General features: G+C 44.2%; 1 protein-coding gene across 1 annotated transcript in view; it reads right to left on the bottom strand.

Moving 5' to 3' along the window:
• The window catches only part of LOC139259998 (microtubule-associated protein 2-like), a 607,920-nt gene extending 600,064 nt beyond the window's left edge, over window positions 1-7,856 (bottom strand). Inside the window, exon 1 of the mRNA XM_070876037.1 lies at window positions 7,821-7,856. The gene's annotated coding sequence lies outside the window, so the exon portion shown is untranslated. The remainder of the gene's footprint in view (window positions 1-7,820) is intronic.
• Window positions 7,857-16,198: the final 8,342 nt, after the last annotated feature.

Here is a 16,198-nt window from a genome sequence, read left to right as displayed (position 1 = left end):
TCACTGCACCCCCTACCGCATGAAGATCCCAAGATGCCATTATCCACTGCAATCCCCACCAGAAGTCCGTGCCCTTAACACCCTTGCTCTAGGACCCCGAGTTTCTACCAGCCTCTGCACTGTCCACAAGGACCCTACAACCTGACCAGCTATTGCTCGGAAGCTGAGCTCCTGTGGGTTGCTGAACTCCCTACCCCAGGAAACCTTACCCGCTTTCAAAAAAAAATTCATTCATGGAATGTGGGAATCCCTGGGAAAGCCAGCATTTATTGCTTATCCCTAATTACCCTCGAGAAGGTGGTGGTGAGCTGCCTTCTTCACAACTGGGTGGTTTGCCAGGCCATTTCAGCAGGCAGCTAAGAGTCAACCACATTGCTGTGGGTCTGAAGTCACATATAGGCCAGATCAGGTAAGGATGGCAAATTTCCTTCTCTAGTGAACCACATGGGTTTTTATGACAATCCGGTAGTTTCATGGTCACCATTACTGATACTAGCTTGGATCCCAAAGTACTAATGGCTTGAGCTGCCCCCTATACACCACTGAGATCTCCATTGGCCCAAGACCCCGACTGCCATCTGCACACTCTGGTCCAATTATCCCATGCACTTTAACCTCCTTTAAGTAGTCTTGAATCAGTGTGCAATGTCACGAGAGATCGACACATAAGGAAGTGACCCTAGAAATAGCGGATGCATTGGTAATAATTTTCCAACAGTCTATCAACTCTTGATCAGTTCCTATGGACTGGAGGGTAGCTAATGCAACAACACTTTTTAAAAAAGGAGAGAGAAAACGGGGAATTAGAGACTGGTTAGCCTGACATCGGTTGTGGGGAAAATGTTGGAATCAATTTTTAAAGAAGAAATAGCAGCGCATTTGGAAAGGAGTGACAGAATCGGTCCAAGTCAGCATGGATTTATGAAAGGGAAATCAGGCTTGACAAATCTTCTGGAGTTTTTTGATGATGTAACTCGTAGAGTGGACAAGGGAGAACCAGTGGATGTGGTGCATTTGGACTTTCAAAAGGCTTTTGACAAGGTCCCATATGAGATTGGTGTGCAAAATTAAAGCACATGGTATTGGGGGTAATGTATTGACGTGGATAGAGAACTGGTTGGCAGACAGGAAGCGGAGAGTCGGGATAAATGGGTCCTTTTCAGAATGGCAGGCAGTGACTAGTGGGTTGCCGCAGGGCTCAGTGCTGGCACCCCAGCTATTTACAATATACATCAATGATTTAGATGAAGGAATTGAGTGTAATACCTCCAGGTTTGCAGATGACACTAAGTTGGGTGTCGGTGTGAGCTGTGAGGAGGATGGTAATAGGCTGCAGGGTGACTTGGACAGGTTAGGTGAGTGAGCAAATGCATGGCAGCTGCAGTATAATGTGAATAAATGTGAGGTTATCCACATTGGTGGCAAAAACATGAAGGCAGAATATTATATGAATGGCGGCAGATTAGGAAAAGGGGAGGTGCAATGAAACCTGGGTGTCATGGTACATCAGTCACTGAAAGTTGGCATGCAGGTACAGCAAGCGGTGAAGAAGGCAAATGGCATGTTGGCCTTCATAGCTAGGGGATTTGAGTATAGGAGCAGGGAGGTTTTACTGCAGTTGTACAGGGCCTTGCTGAGGCCTCACCTGGAATATTGTGTTCAGTTCTGGTCTCCTAAACTGAGGAAGGATGTTATTGATATTGAGGGAGTGCAGCCAAGGTTCACCAGACTGATTCCCAGGATGGCAGGACTGACATATGAGGAGAGACTGGATCAACTGGGCTTGTATTCACTGGAGTTAAGAAGAATGAGAGGGGATCTCATAGAAACATATAAAATTCTGACGGGGTTGGACAGGTTAGATGCAGCAAGAATGTTCCCGATGTTGGGGAAGTCCAGAACCAGGGGTCACAGTCTAAGGATAAGGGGTAAGCCATTTAGGACTGAGATGAGGAGAAACTTCTTCACTCCAAGAATTGTGAACCAAGAATTCTCTCCCGCAGAGAGTTGTTGAGGCCAGTTTGTTAGATATATTCAAGAGGGAGTTAGATATGGCGCTTACGGCTAAAGGGATCAAGGGGTATGGAGAGAAAGCAGGAAAGGGGTACTGAGGTGAATGATCAGCCATGATCTTATTGAATGGTGGTACAGGCTCGAAGGGCTGAATGGCCTACTCCTACACCTATTTTCTATGACACATCTGTTGAAATTCTGCAACTCAAGTGCTGCCGTTCTGTCTCACTATGGCCGCCTTCCGCACTCAAGTTAAATTCAATCATCTACAAATTATTTGGATGAACCTGCACATCCTTGGTTTGTCTTTCTATTTCTGTTGCTCAGTTTGAATGTTTGTGCATGAAGAGTGAATGCTAACCATGACATTACCCTAACCTAACTGGTGACTCGAAGAATAAACCATTCATTGCTAATCATTATGTGAGGAGGAGGGATGAAGAACAATTTTTTTCACTGAGAGGTTTGTGAATCTTTGGAATTCTCTGCCCCAGAAGGCTGTGGATGCTGAGTCTCTGAATATATGCAAGGCTAAGATAGATAGATTTTTGGAGTGTAGGGGAATCAAGGGATATGGAGATTGGGTGGGAAAATGGAGTTGAGGTCGATGATCAGCCATGATCTTATTGAATGGCGGAGCAGGCTCGAGGGGCCGTATGGCCTACTCCTGCTCCTATTCCTTATGTTCTTATATGGCAGCACAGCAAAGATTCAGAGTCGCGAACCAGTCAAAGATGTACGAAAACAGAGTGCGCTAAACAATAACAGATTTTAAATGAGCAAAAAACAAATAGTTGGGGGTTGATTTAACATAGTATAGTAGTGCAGATGATTGGTGACAAGAAGACAAACACAGAAGTGTATCCTGACTGGTCACCAGATTTATATTGAATACATCAATTTGAAAACTTGGACCTTCGTGAGTGATGCCTCAATCATAGTAATTAACACAGTCCAAACAAGACACGAAATGTAAGCACCCAGGAAGTTGTACTATTTTTCTGACTGGCTAGTTTGAATATTTGATTAACCGCGATTGTACTAAAGAAAATGGAATAAATTACCAAAAAGCAATGTAAATACGAAGAATATTTTAAGCAAGTCTGAAAGCTTTATGTTAAATATGCTCATTGGGATGCATTCAACAGAATCCTCATTTCCTGCTATCAATCATAGAACGTGAATAGCAGCTGCTGGAATTGCTACAGAAAGCTCAAAGTCCATTGTTTGAAGACTCCCAAAATCAAATTTGTATCACAGTGCTATCTTAAAAAAAATCTGAATTTCACTGAATTACAGTTCTAAATTAATCATTCTACCTTGGTTAGATATAGTACTCACTTACTTAAAAAATAAGATTCATGACCTGATTAAAAAGTGAGCATAATTCTGTAAAGTTGTTATATATCAAACACAATTTTATCATTTTGTTCTCCCAAGCAATTACAATTCTAAGTTAATATTGTACAGAAAGATGCCAATGCTGAACTAATCAGAGCCTGATTTTGGAGACATTTTTTTCTTGACTGAATATGAAATGGAAGAAAATATGAGGCTTGGTTACTAGTCATAAAATTAACTAGTTGGAGAGTCTACTGGCCTGAGTGCAAACTTCATTAGCCAAACCAATGATGGTTTCTGCAACACTGTACTTAGCCAGATCAACTAAACAAAAATATATTTCACCACACAAACATATTTTCTTAATAAATGGCAAGTGGCTACAGCTGCCTCAGTTTAACTTGCTTTTCAATATCATCTGCAACTTTGTATGGGTTTATGTGTTTTTAAATATGCACTCAGCCCCAAAACTTAGCCAAATGCTTCTGGGCAAAACCAGTAACTTAGAGGGAGGCCTGGTCATCTAAACCTAACCAAAAATACTATTTTTTCCTTCAGTACAATTTCTGAATTTGAAACTTACCAAATGTGCAAGTGACATTGCATAATAGGTGCTCAGAATCTCAGAGCCAAAACATATGGTCACAATAAACAAAACATCGAATGTAACCTTGCCAGAACACATACTAGGGAGTGCTATGAAATGTTGAATACAATATCACATATATCCATCTGTTAACAGCAAAAGTGAAACTTTTGACACTCAAATAATTACAGCTTTATTTTCACAGAAACTCAAAAAATAGAGTTATCAGAGAACAATGCAAAGTACAATGAAATATGCTGCATGTGTTCATGACTCTACTATTAGTACCAGTAATGTGTCATTTCAGATCTTGTATCTAAAAAAGCTTGTACATATTCTCATGTTTGCAGTGAACAAGAAATTCAGTTAAAGAGTAATGGTGCATGGGTGACATCACATGTTGGTGCTTTATGACATGCCAAGAGAAGAATTCACACACTTCCATACGGATGAAAAAAATAATTCTGTGGTTGTCTCACTCTAGATTGCTCCAATGCACCTCCAAGTGGTCAAAGTGCAACATTGGAAGTTGTTCACCTGCTCGGTTTCTTATTGTGTGGTTGCCACCATTGATTGTGACCGTTTTCCTTTAGATATGTATCTGAGACAAAACCTTTAGGTACAGTAACTCTAATGTTAATGTCTGTAAATTATGTCAGTGCAATGCCTAGTATTTTATGGCATTAGAATGTAAACAGAAAAAGAAAATGTTTGGCCTCAACGACTTTGCTATGCAAATACTACTGAGAAAAATATCAAGAACCAAAAAATGTACATTCCATTTAAGCATTGTAATTCAAAAACTGGTCAATTATAAAAGCAAATATATTATATTAGTTACTCCATATACATTAATTAAACCACTCCTTTGAAAGCAACCCTTAGGTTTGTCAAAAGTTAGAACAAAATCTTCTGGAAGAAAATATAATTGGTACAAAAGGTTGTCATACAATTACAAATATAGATATGGTTTACACCAAATTTAAAATTTCAGGTCACAATTTCATTATCAATATGCCTTTTCCAAAATAAGCAGCATTTTTGCTTATTATTGTTATCAATATTCACTATTTAAACATTGTCAAGAGTCATGGCTCAGTGGACATCAGAATATTAACATTCAGAATCATTAACTTGTACTGCTTCAGCAATTCTGTCATTTAACTTTGATTAATTAATCGCCCTCACACTGGCTTTCAGAACTCCTCCAAACTAGTTATCTGGCAATATCAACTCACTGGTTAAAAAAACATGTTTTTTTAATTTAAATTAACAGAATTGACAGGAAATAAAAATAAACAAAAGGGTGTGTGTTAGTTAATCATAATTCTGGCAGCTTCTCTGCATGGAGTACCACAAATACCAGAAAGGTCCTTGGTTTGCTAAATAGCTTGCTCCTCATTAGTTGGTCTTGGCCAGGGCAGCAGCTAACCTCAGAGTCACCAGGCTGGAGAGGAGGAAGAAAAAAAAACAGCTATGCGTCCCACTTCTGGTTACCATCTGCTGACCTCTAGAAGAAGTGAATCCGTGTGTGAATGACATGAGGACAGATCAGGCTTAGTTGCAATGCCCAATCCCTCAGTCAAAAAGCATGCTGTCTAGACACATCAAGCCAATTAGGTGAGGTACCAGAGGGCTGCTGATATCTGTGAAACTATACCACAGAGTGAGTCACCACCTTACACACAAGGAAGAATATGTATGGGGGGGGGGGGGTGCGGTTTAATGGTGAAATTCACTTTAAAGTGATGTATGCCCAACAGTTGGCAAAAAAAATCAGGATAAGGTCACAAAAAGTCAGCTCAAATAGGAAACCAACTTTATCCGATATGTTTTGCTACTGCCAGGCGGCAATCTGCCAACACTAGAAATCCCCAAAATGGTTGAAAAAACAAAAAAGAAACTATTATATAAACTCCAGACACCTGAAATTGTGTCAAAGGCTGTAACCCAAGATGGCATTCACAAACCATTCAGTTGGATTCCTGTGATTTATAGCATAACTGGAACTCTTCTGGTGGATCATTCTCAAGAGTCTTTTTCTATTTAACATATAGCAGTGATCTCTTGCACTTTGACTTTTTAAACAGAAATGAAGACCAATTGGGCCGATCTTTCTTTAGTATGTTCAATAGTTGGAGTGCTACCAATAATCCAGTGCTAAAAGTTTGGCACCCCTGAGTCAAGCCATTCATAAACTCAGAACAAAAGCTCTTTTTTTCTCTCCAATCATTCTCCCATGTTTCAAATCTTGTGTTTCACCCAAGTCATTTTTACAAGTTATAGCCAACGTGTTTTGTAGCTTCCTACAATCTGGCTGTCGTGCTTCCAAATCTGTACAAAAGGAGCTCATTAATGACCAAATCTGGGTCAATTTTTCAAAACTGCTTCAAATTGGTTTTTTTTTAAACTGAAACTGGTCCGTACACAATTATTTAAATATTGCCACACAAAAAGCCAGTGTCATTAGAAATACAATGTACAGCAAATGTGGCTTAGAGCAAGTACAGCTAAACAAAGGAATCAAAATCTGCCATTAAACGAACTGGCTATATGTAAATTGGTTACGGTGTAAAATAAATTTCACTCTAAGTGTAAACAGCAGAGGTAGGCGGCCCGGCCCCCCAACACCATCTGGCAGGCAGGTGGGTGTTGCTGCAGCTCTCCCTTTGTGACCATCAGCCCCGCCGATACGCGTTTTGTCAGGGAGCGAAGCTGAGCTGAGGCGCAGGCGCACTCCGCCACCGGGAACATCCCTCTCTTAATCCTCTTAATCCAGCCACTGCAGCACAGACACCATTCTCTTTCTCTCTGCAATAGCAGCAACACCGTACAGTTGAACTGTGTGGCTGAGGGAGGAGGCGGGTCACACTGCAACGAAATATTCTGTCAATTGGTAATCTTCAGAAATGGATCGCTGTTCACAAGAGCCTTCCCTTATTAGGATTTTAGTTCAATGGACAACACAAATGTTATAAATGCACCGTCAACCAGAGCAGAAAATGAACACGGCTTCCCCAAGAGATGCTGCACTATACCGGTGGAACAATATTTTTCTTCTTTGCTGCGATGTGTTTTACTGTTCTTGTAAAAGTGTTATATGTGTCTCAATCGATTCTTAGATTACGATGGCAATTTAAATGCCCCCTGCACCTATTCTGATCTATAAACGTGCATCGAAGTGGAACTCGATTCACAAATCAATGACAAAATGCTGGAAACAGAACAAAAGAGACCGTTCAATTACACTTCACCCCTCCCTCCTCCTTTCTATAATCAGCTGCAGACAACCGTCAATGGACCGGCGGCTCAATAAAGAGACGCACAATTTTCCTGAAATTTCCACGCAAAGACATGTTAGATCATGCGCAATTTAAAAAAAAACACTTTCCAATTTAAGTGCTCAAATAAAAACACAACCCCAGCTCCGGACAGACAACATGTCGTGTGTGTGTGTCAGATACATTTTCTTTCTCCGTTGTTTGCAGACAGCTCGCTGCCAAGAATGGATGACAGTGCTGAAAAGGACAGAATAGGACCACGGAGAGAGGTCTCCGGCAGCACCAATTTACCATCTGTGGAGGATTTTAAACAAAAGCAAAATGCATCAGATTGCATCAGGAAACAAATAAGACTACAAGAGAAGCAGCACGAAAAAAAAGCCCCCCCAAAACGGCAGTCTTCAGTCCCAATAGCCGCTGTCAATGCTGCCCATCCATCGTGGACCACAGACCCTTTGCAACATGTCCTTTTTCTCCCGACTGCAGCGGCACACGGCGCCTGTTACTCTTTCTGTCTGGACGGGGGATCGTCCCTTGCCGCTGAAAAGATTCGCCCTGTTGTTATCATATCTTTCTTTTTTATATATTTTTGCACTTACCTGAGCTGCAGCTGGAGGTTCCACTCGCTGGCTCGGCGCAGACGGACTGAGAGAGTCAGACAGATTGAGGGCGGGGCGGCGGAGACAGCCAGCGCGCGTTCTCGTATTTTGTACCGTGCAGCCTTGGTGTGAGCGCGCGGGCGGGGGCGTGTCTCCGGGGCAGAAATGGAACGTGCACCGGACAGCGCGAGAGCTCCCCCTCCCCGCCGCGAGCCCAAACAGCTCTGCCAGCGCGTGCACGGCACCCGCACACGCCACCGTAAATCTTGCAAAAGCGGAGAGTTCTTCTTTCTCTGCTCCCCAGTTCCCATCGCACAGCGGTGCCTGCAGGCAACGATTGCAACAGCCAAAAAAAACAATACCTTTCATACAACTTTCCGGTGGGTGAGGTGTTACATTTTGGGCAAGTGAATAATAGAGCATGGATAAAAGCAACAACTCTTTCCAGAAATGCAAAGAAAGAAAATCCACTCTCACTGTAAACAAAATGTAACCAAAACGGGCATTTACATTCGTGATTTTACACTGTGTCACTTGTAGTCTGGTATTATGGAATGGAAAAGGATACAAGATGTGTTTCTTGTGTTAGAAATCCAATTATTAATCGAGCAAGTTAGTTACCAGCATAGAGGTATCAGCACTCACAGTGCTGTCTAATTATAAGCGTGAAATGCTCGACTAGTTTAAATAACTAGAAGAATGTGAATAGAATGTAATGTTGAAAAGGTATCTGCAGCCAGAAGGTGGGCTAAGAACATAAGAAATCGGAGCAGGAGTAGGCCATTTAGCTCCTTGAGCTTGCTCCGCCATTCAATAAGATCATGGCTGATCTGATCATGGACTCCGCTCCATTTCCTTGCCCAACCACATAACCCTTTACTCCCTTATCGCTCAAAAATCTATCTATCTCCATTGTTAGTTAAATAAACAATACTTAAGTAAATTATTTGATATGGTTCTTTGGTTTGTATATTTTCTATTTAAAATCAAATACTTTTGCCTTGATTAATAATTCCCATTACTTTTTTCATCTAAAATCTGACTTCTCCCAACCTTTACTCATTCTACCATCTACTGTTTTGGTAACCTGCTCATTTCAAATTTCGTTTAATCATTTATTACTTTTGACTGTGATCAGACTGATTTTTTTAATATAACTTCTCTGTTTTTCTTCTGCTAACTATTCAACCTAAGCTTTTCAGTTTATAAAAAGTAAATTACTTCATATCATTTCTGTAATTCATCAAAACAATAACATAGCCCCAAAATAGTATTTTACTTAAACAAACACGCAAAGATTATAGAGGTCAAAATGTGGTATTTTGTATGCAATGCTCCCAAAATAGCCCAATTGATGACTTAATTGGAGAATTCATAATACAATAAATTGTCACAATTAAATTTTTCATTTTACATTGAGAAGAATGAACTTAGCAGCTTTCATGACCTCAACATTCCAAAGTGTTTTACAGACATGAAATGCATTGAAGTGTAGACATCATTGTATTATGTAGGGTAAAATGGCAGCCAATTTATGCACAGCAAGGTCCCACAAACAACAGTGAGATGATGACCAGATAATCTGTTTGTGATGTTTGTTGAGGTATAAATAAATGTAGGCCATGACACTGGGAGAACTTCTGGGCACTTCTTCAAATAGTGGGATCTTGTACATGCACCTTTGAGGGAAGATAAAACCTTGCTTTAATGTGCCATCCATTAAACAGTACCTCCGACTGATATGTCCTTACTATACAGTATAAATGCACACGAGGCCCATACTTGAGAGAAAGTCACTCTGTGACCAGTTACCTTAATTACCAAGATCTCAAGTGATGAAGGTGGGTGGAGCTTCCCCTTTTATACCTGAAAGTCCAGGTTAGGAGTGTCTCCCACAAGTTCACCCCTTGTGGTCAATGTTCTCAAGGTGTACAACTTAGGTCAGCTTATACATGGGTTACAATGATAGTTGAATACATGACATCACCTCCCCCCCAAAGTCTTATTGGGATCACAGGTTAAGTCTCTCTGGTGGTTTACGCTCCCTTGTAGAACGCCTGAGTTGGGGCTCCGGCTGTTGGGCGCTGGCCTGCGTGTCTGCTGTTTACGGTGCCTCAGGCCTGTCCGGACTGCCCACAGTGACTGGGCTCTCCTCCACTTTGTTCCGGTGTTCGGTCATCTGTGGTGGAGTAAACTCTACGTCGTGTTCTTCCTCTGCTTCTTCTATGGGGTTGCTGAATCTCCTTTTAGTTTGATCCACGTGTTTGTGGCAGATTTGTCCATTGGTAAGTTTAACTACCTAAAGCTTATTCCCCTCTTTGGCAATCACAGTGCCTGCAAGCCATTTGGGCCCTGCAGCATAATTAAGGACAAAAACAGGGTCATTGACATCAATACATCGCGCCCTCGCATTCCTGTCATGGTAGTCACATTGTGACTGATGCCTGCTCTCAACAATTTATTTCATAGTAGGGATAACCTGGTTTTGAGTGTCCTTTTCATTCGCAGCTCTGCGGCTGGAACCCCTGTGAGCGAGTGTGGTCGGGATCTATTGGCCAACAGGAGGCGTGATAAGCGGCTTTGCAGGGAACCCCCTTGGATTCTGAGCATCCCTTGTTTGATTATCTGCACTGCTCGTTCTGCCTGGCCGTTTGAGGCCGGCTTGAACGGTGCAGTTCTGACATGGTTGATTCCATTGCCTGCCATGAAGTCCTGGAATTCAGTGCTTGTGAAGCACGGGCCATTGTCGCTGACCAAGACATCCGGTAGACCATGGGCAGCGAATATTGTCTGTAGACTTTCTACCGTGGCAGAGAATGTGCTTGAATTTAAAATGGCACACTCATTCCATTTGGAGTAGGCATCTACTACAACCAAAAACATTTTTCCCATGAAAGGACCTGCGTAGTCCACATGGATGCGTGACTGTGGCTTGGCGGGCCAGGACCAGGGGCTAGGGGGGGCTTCCCTGGGTGCGTTGCCCAGCTGAGCACACGTGTTGCACCTGCGAACACAAAGTTCCAGGTCTGCATATATCCCTGGCCACCAAACATGTGACCTGGCAATTGCCTTCATCATGACAATGCCCGGGTGCTCATTGTGAAATTCTCTGATAAACACCTATCTGCCCCTCTGGGGCATGGCTACTCGGTTTCCCCACAGAATCGAGAGTTCATCCTTGTGCCTATGAAACGGTTTAAGTTCCTCAGGGCATGCCCCGTACGTGGCTGTCCAGTCCCCATTCAGGAAATATTTCTTAACTAAAGACAGTAGCGGGTCTTTATTTGTCCAGACTTTAATCTGACGGGCTGTCACAGGTGAGCCTTCGCTTTAGAAAGCTTCAATAGCCATGACCATCTCAGCATCATGCTCAATTGCTCCCTCAGTGGTGGCTAGTAGGAGCCTGCTGAGTGCATCGGCGCACTTTTCAGTGTCCGGTCTGTGCCGAATTCTGTAGTCATAGGCGGCTAACGTAAGTGCCCACCTTTGAATGCGGGCCGATGCATTCGCATTTATGGTCTTGTTGTCGGCCAAAAGGGATGTTAGGGGTTTGTGATCTGTCTCCAGCTCAAATTTCCTGCCAAACAGGTACTGATACATTTTTTTTACTGCATATACACATGCTAGCGCTTCCTTTTCTACCATCCCGTAGCCCCTTTCTGCCTGCGGCAGACTTCTGGAGGAATAAGCTACCGGCTGTAACTGACCATTGGCATTCACATGCTGCAACACACACCCGACCCCATAGGACAATGCATCGTACAATAGAACAAGTTTCTTACATGGGTCATATAATGTTAACAGTTTGTTGGAGCATAACAAGTTGCGTGGTCTATCAAAAGCCCTTTCCTGGCTGTCCCCCCAGACCCAATCCCGACCTTTGCGTAGGAGCACGTGTAGCAGCTCTAACAGCAAGCTCAATTTGGGAAGAAAGTTACCAAAATAGTTCAGGAGCCCCAGGAATGAACACAGCTCCGTCGTGTTATGGGGTCTGGGTGCTCTCTGGATCGCTTCCGTTTTGGACGCAGTGGATCTGATCCCATCTGCTGCTACCCACATCCCCAGGAATTCTACTTCTGGAGCTAAGAAGACGCACTTTGCCTTTTTCAGTCGCAGCCCTACCCGGTCCAGTCTGCGTAGCACCTCCTCCAGGTTGTGGAGGTGTTATTCAGTATCACGACCCGTGATGAGGATGTCGTCCTGAAAAACCACCGTTCTTGGTATCGACTTGAGGAGGCTTTCCATATTTCGCTGAAAGATCGTGGCGGCCGAACAAATCCCGAACGGACATCTGTTATACTCAAACAACCCCTTGTGTGTCGAGATGGTGGTCAGCTTCTTCGACTCACTCGCCAGCTCCTGGGTCATGTAAGCGGAGGTCAGGTCCAATTTTGAAAAAAGTTTGCCACCGGATAGCGTCGCAAAGAGGTCCTCCACTCTCGGTAGTGGATACTGGTCTTGGAGTGACACCCGATTGATGGTGGCCTTGTAATTGCCACATATCCTGACTGACCCATCCGCCTTGAGCACCGGCATGATTGGGCTCGCCCAGTCACTGAATTCGACTGGCGAGATGATGCCTTCCCTCAGCAGGCGGTCCAATTCGCATTCTATCTTTCCTGCATCACGTACGGCACCGCTCTGGCCTTGTGCTGTACTGGCCTGGCGTCGAGGTTTATGTGAATCACTACCTTGGCCCCCATGAAAGTGCCGATGCCGGGTTGAAATAAGGAGTCAAATTTGTCCAGGACCTGTGAGCATAATACTCGCTCCACAGAAGAAATTGCATTGACATCGCCCCATTTCCAGTTCATGACAGCAAGCCAACTCCTCCCCAGTAGTGCGGGACCGTCCCCCGGGACAATCCAGCGTGGCAACCTGTTCTCCAAATCTTTGTGGGTCATGACTACTGTGGCGCTGCCTAGCACCGGAATGATCTCCTTTGTATATGTCCATAGCTGTGTGTCAATCGGCAATAATTTTGGCCTCCTGGCCTTGGACACCCACAACCTTTCAAACTGTTTGATACTCATCAGGGACTGGCTGGCCCCCATGTCTAGCTCCATTAATACTGGGATGCCATTGAGGAACACTTTCATCATTATCATTGGCGTCCTGGTATATGAACTGTATATGTGCTCCACATGAACTCGCTGAACTTCAACTTCCAGCAATTTCCCCAGAATTCATTTGGTCTCGTAGAGCTTACATCGGCTCCGTCCTCCTCGTACATCACCTGGCTGCAGGCTTCCTGCACAAATGCGACAAGTGTCCGCTGACGTTGCAGTTTCTGCAGGTATATTGCTGATACCTGCAAGCTCTGGCTGGGTGTTTGCCTCCACACCTACAGCATGAGCTGGAGGCCCCGTTGTTGGAAACAAAAGATCCATTACCAGTCTCTGACTGTCTCTGTAACTGTCCTTAAGCGCACCATTAACAAGTGTTGGTGGCCCCATTGCTGGCCGCATTGTCCATTGCGATGGCATGAATCGCCGTTCATCTAGTCATTGTCTCTGTTGAATTCCCCATTTGGGTTCGACTACATGCTGGGGCATGTCCGATTGCCGTTGTCTGCCTAGAGAACTGTGTGCCGCGTTCACAATGTTGACTCCCTGGTCGTTTGCCGCATTTGAGCCAAGATTTTTGTCATACATCATTCTGGTCTCTTCCTCCCTTGAGATAAATGTCTGGACAATCAGAGCCGCCGCTTCCAAGGCAAGTCTTTGGTCTTAATCAGCTTCCTGAAAACCCCAGCGTGCCTGATGCCTTCAATAAAAAAAATCTTGCAGCATCTCCACTCTGCATGCATCTGGGAACTTACATAGGCTCGCCAGTCGCCGGAGACCTGCCACGAAGTCAGGAACGCTTTGCCCTTCTCGCCACCAGTGCATGTTAAACCGGTGTCTCCTCATGTGCATGCTGCTCGCTGGTTTAAGGTGTTCCCTGATCAACTTACTGAGCTCTTCGAACGTCTTGTCCGCCGGCTTCTCTGATGTTAGAAGGTCCTTCATCAGGGAGTACGTTCTGGATCCACAAACAGTCAGGAGATGAGCCCTGCGTTTGTCGGCTGAATCCTGTCCCAACCATTCCTTAGTGACAAAACTTTGCTGTAGTCTCTCAATAAAGTCGTCCCAATCATCACCAGCACAGTACCTCTCTTCTGTGCTGCTAGTGGCCATGCTCGTGTGGTTTAAATCCCAGTTTCTCATCGCCAATGATATGTCCTTACTATACGGTAGAAATGCACACAAGGCCCATACTTGAGAGAAGGTCACTCTGTAACCAGTTACCTTTATTACCAAGACCTCAACTGATGAAGGTGGATGGAGCTTCCCCTTTTATACCTGAAAGTCCAGGTTAGGAGTGTCTCCCACAAGTTCACCCCCTTGTGGTCAATGTTCTCAAGATGTACAACTTAGGTCAGCTTATACATGGGTTACAATGATAGTTGAATACATGACACTGACAGTGCAGCATTCCCTCAGTATTGCACTGAAGTTGCTTCCATTATCTTTACAGTAGGAGATGCTGGCAATGTGGGATCTGGCTATAGGCATCGAGGAAGAAAGGAGGCAGCTTGACACTTTTTCATCAGAACAAGCACTTGCTGTTGGTCAGCTTTTTTTCTGTTTTCAAGGCTGACAAATCACACACATTCTTGGTTTTTCTAATGCATTTACTTTTTTATATCAGACAAAGTGCACTCCATGTAAAGCAAGTATATCCTTCCTTAGGTAAGGGGACCAAAACTGTACATTGTACTCCAGGTGGGGTCTCACCAAGGCCCTATATAAAACCTCTTTACTCTTATTCTCCAATACTTTTGTAATAAAGACTAACATACCATTTGCTTTCCTAATTGCTTGAACTCTACAAGAATGTTGTGTGGATTGGAGGATTTTGGCTATGAGGAAAGATTGCAGATGCTGGGTCTGTTTTCTTTGGAACAGAGGAGGCAAAGGGTAGACCTGATGGAGGTGTATAAAATTATGGGGGGCCTGGATAGGAAGGATCTGTTTCCCTTCGTAGAGGGATCATCAACCAGGGGGAATAGATTTAAAGTAATTGGAGAGAGGTTTACAGGAGATATGGGGGGAAATTTCTTAAAGTGCCGTAACCTACGGACCAAGAGCTGGAAAGTGGGATTCGACTTGATAGATCTTGGTCGGTCGGCACGGACACGATGGGTCGAAATGGCCTCCTTCCGTGCTGTCAATTTCTATGATTCTGTTGCGGTGACCAAACCCACGACTTTAGCTTTATTAGCAACCCGTTCTAACCAACTGAGCTAACCAACCATAAACTTCTTCCAGTTCTGATGAGGGGTTAACATGGGTGGCCGTAGGTGCAGTGTGGTGGGGGGTTAAATGGCCATAAATTCAAGGCATGTCGGGAATCTGTTGACTTCCGGGCTTTACCCGAGGCAGCACAAGGGGTAGGCAACCAACCCATTCCCGGAAGGCAGGTTGGCATTTTAAAAATATTAAGTAGGCAGGAAGCCTCAGATTTAACATGCTATGCAGATTTTAATGTGACCAGCCAGGTTTCTCAGGCCTTGGGAAACCCGGCAGCTGTAGTGAGGTGAGGACAGCCTCGAGGAGTGCTTCCTCCCGGCCCCCCAAACTCCCCTACCAGCAGAATACACCCCCATACAAAGCCCCTCCCCAAGATCGGATGCATTTTGGGATCGGACTCCCCCCCCCCCCCCCCACGCCCCCCCCCCCCCCGCCCCAGGAGAAAGAGTGCATGAATGTGTGCTCAAATAATTTATTCATTTTCTTGCATGGTCATGTAATGCCAACGAAGTCTGATGTGATATGAGAACAACAACAATAACTTGTATTTATGTAGCGACTTTAATGTAGTGAACCGTCCTAAGGCACTTCACAGGAGTATTATAAGATTTTTAAAAATTGACACCGAGCTGCATAAGGAGAAATTAGGGCAGGGAAGACTTGGGTTTTAAGGAGCATCTTGAAGGAGGAAGGAGAGGCGGAGAGGTTGAGGCAGGAAATTCCAGAGCTTAGGACCTAGTCAACGGCAGGCATGGCCACTAATGGTTGAGCGATTATAATCAGAGTGCTCAAGAGGGCAGAATTAGAGGAGCGCAGACATTTCAGGGGGTTGTGGGGCTGGAGGAGATTACAGAGCTAGGGAGGGGCGAGGCCATAGAGGGATTTGAAAACGTGGATGAGAATTTTGAAATTGTGGCGTTGGTTAACCAGGAGCCAATGTAGGTCAGCGAGCACAGGGGTGATGGGTGAGCAAGACCTGGTGCGAGTTAGGAAACGGGCAGCTGAGTTTTGGATCACTCCTAATTTACATAGGGTAGAATGTGGGAGGCCAGCTAGAAGTGTATTGGAATAGTCATCTAGAGG

The sequence above is a fragment of the Pristiophorus japonicus genome, chromosome 3, assembly GCF_044704955.1.
Source record: "Pristiophorus japonicus isolate sPriJap1 chromosome 3, sPriJap1.hap1, whole genome shotgun sequence".
In the NCBI taxonomy this organism is placed as follows: domain Eukaryota; kingdom Metazoa; phylum Chordata; class Chondrichthyes; family Pristiophoridae; genus Pristiophorus; species Pristiophorus japonicus.
Note: the sequence above shows the minus strand (reverse complement) of the source record. Positions and strands in the feature narration are given on the sequence as shown.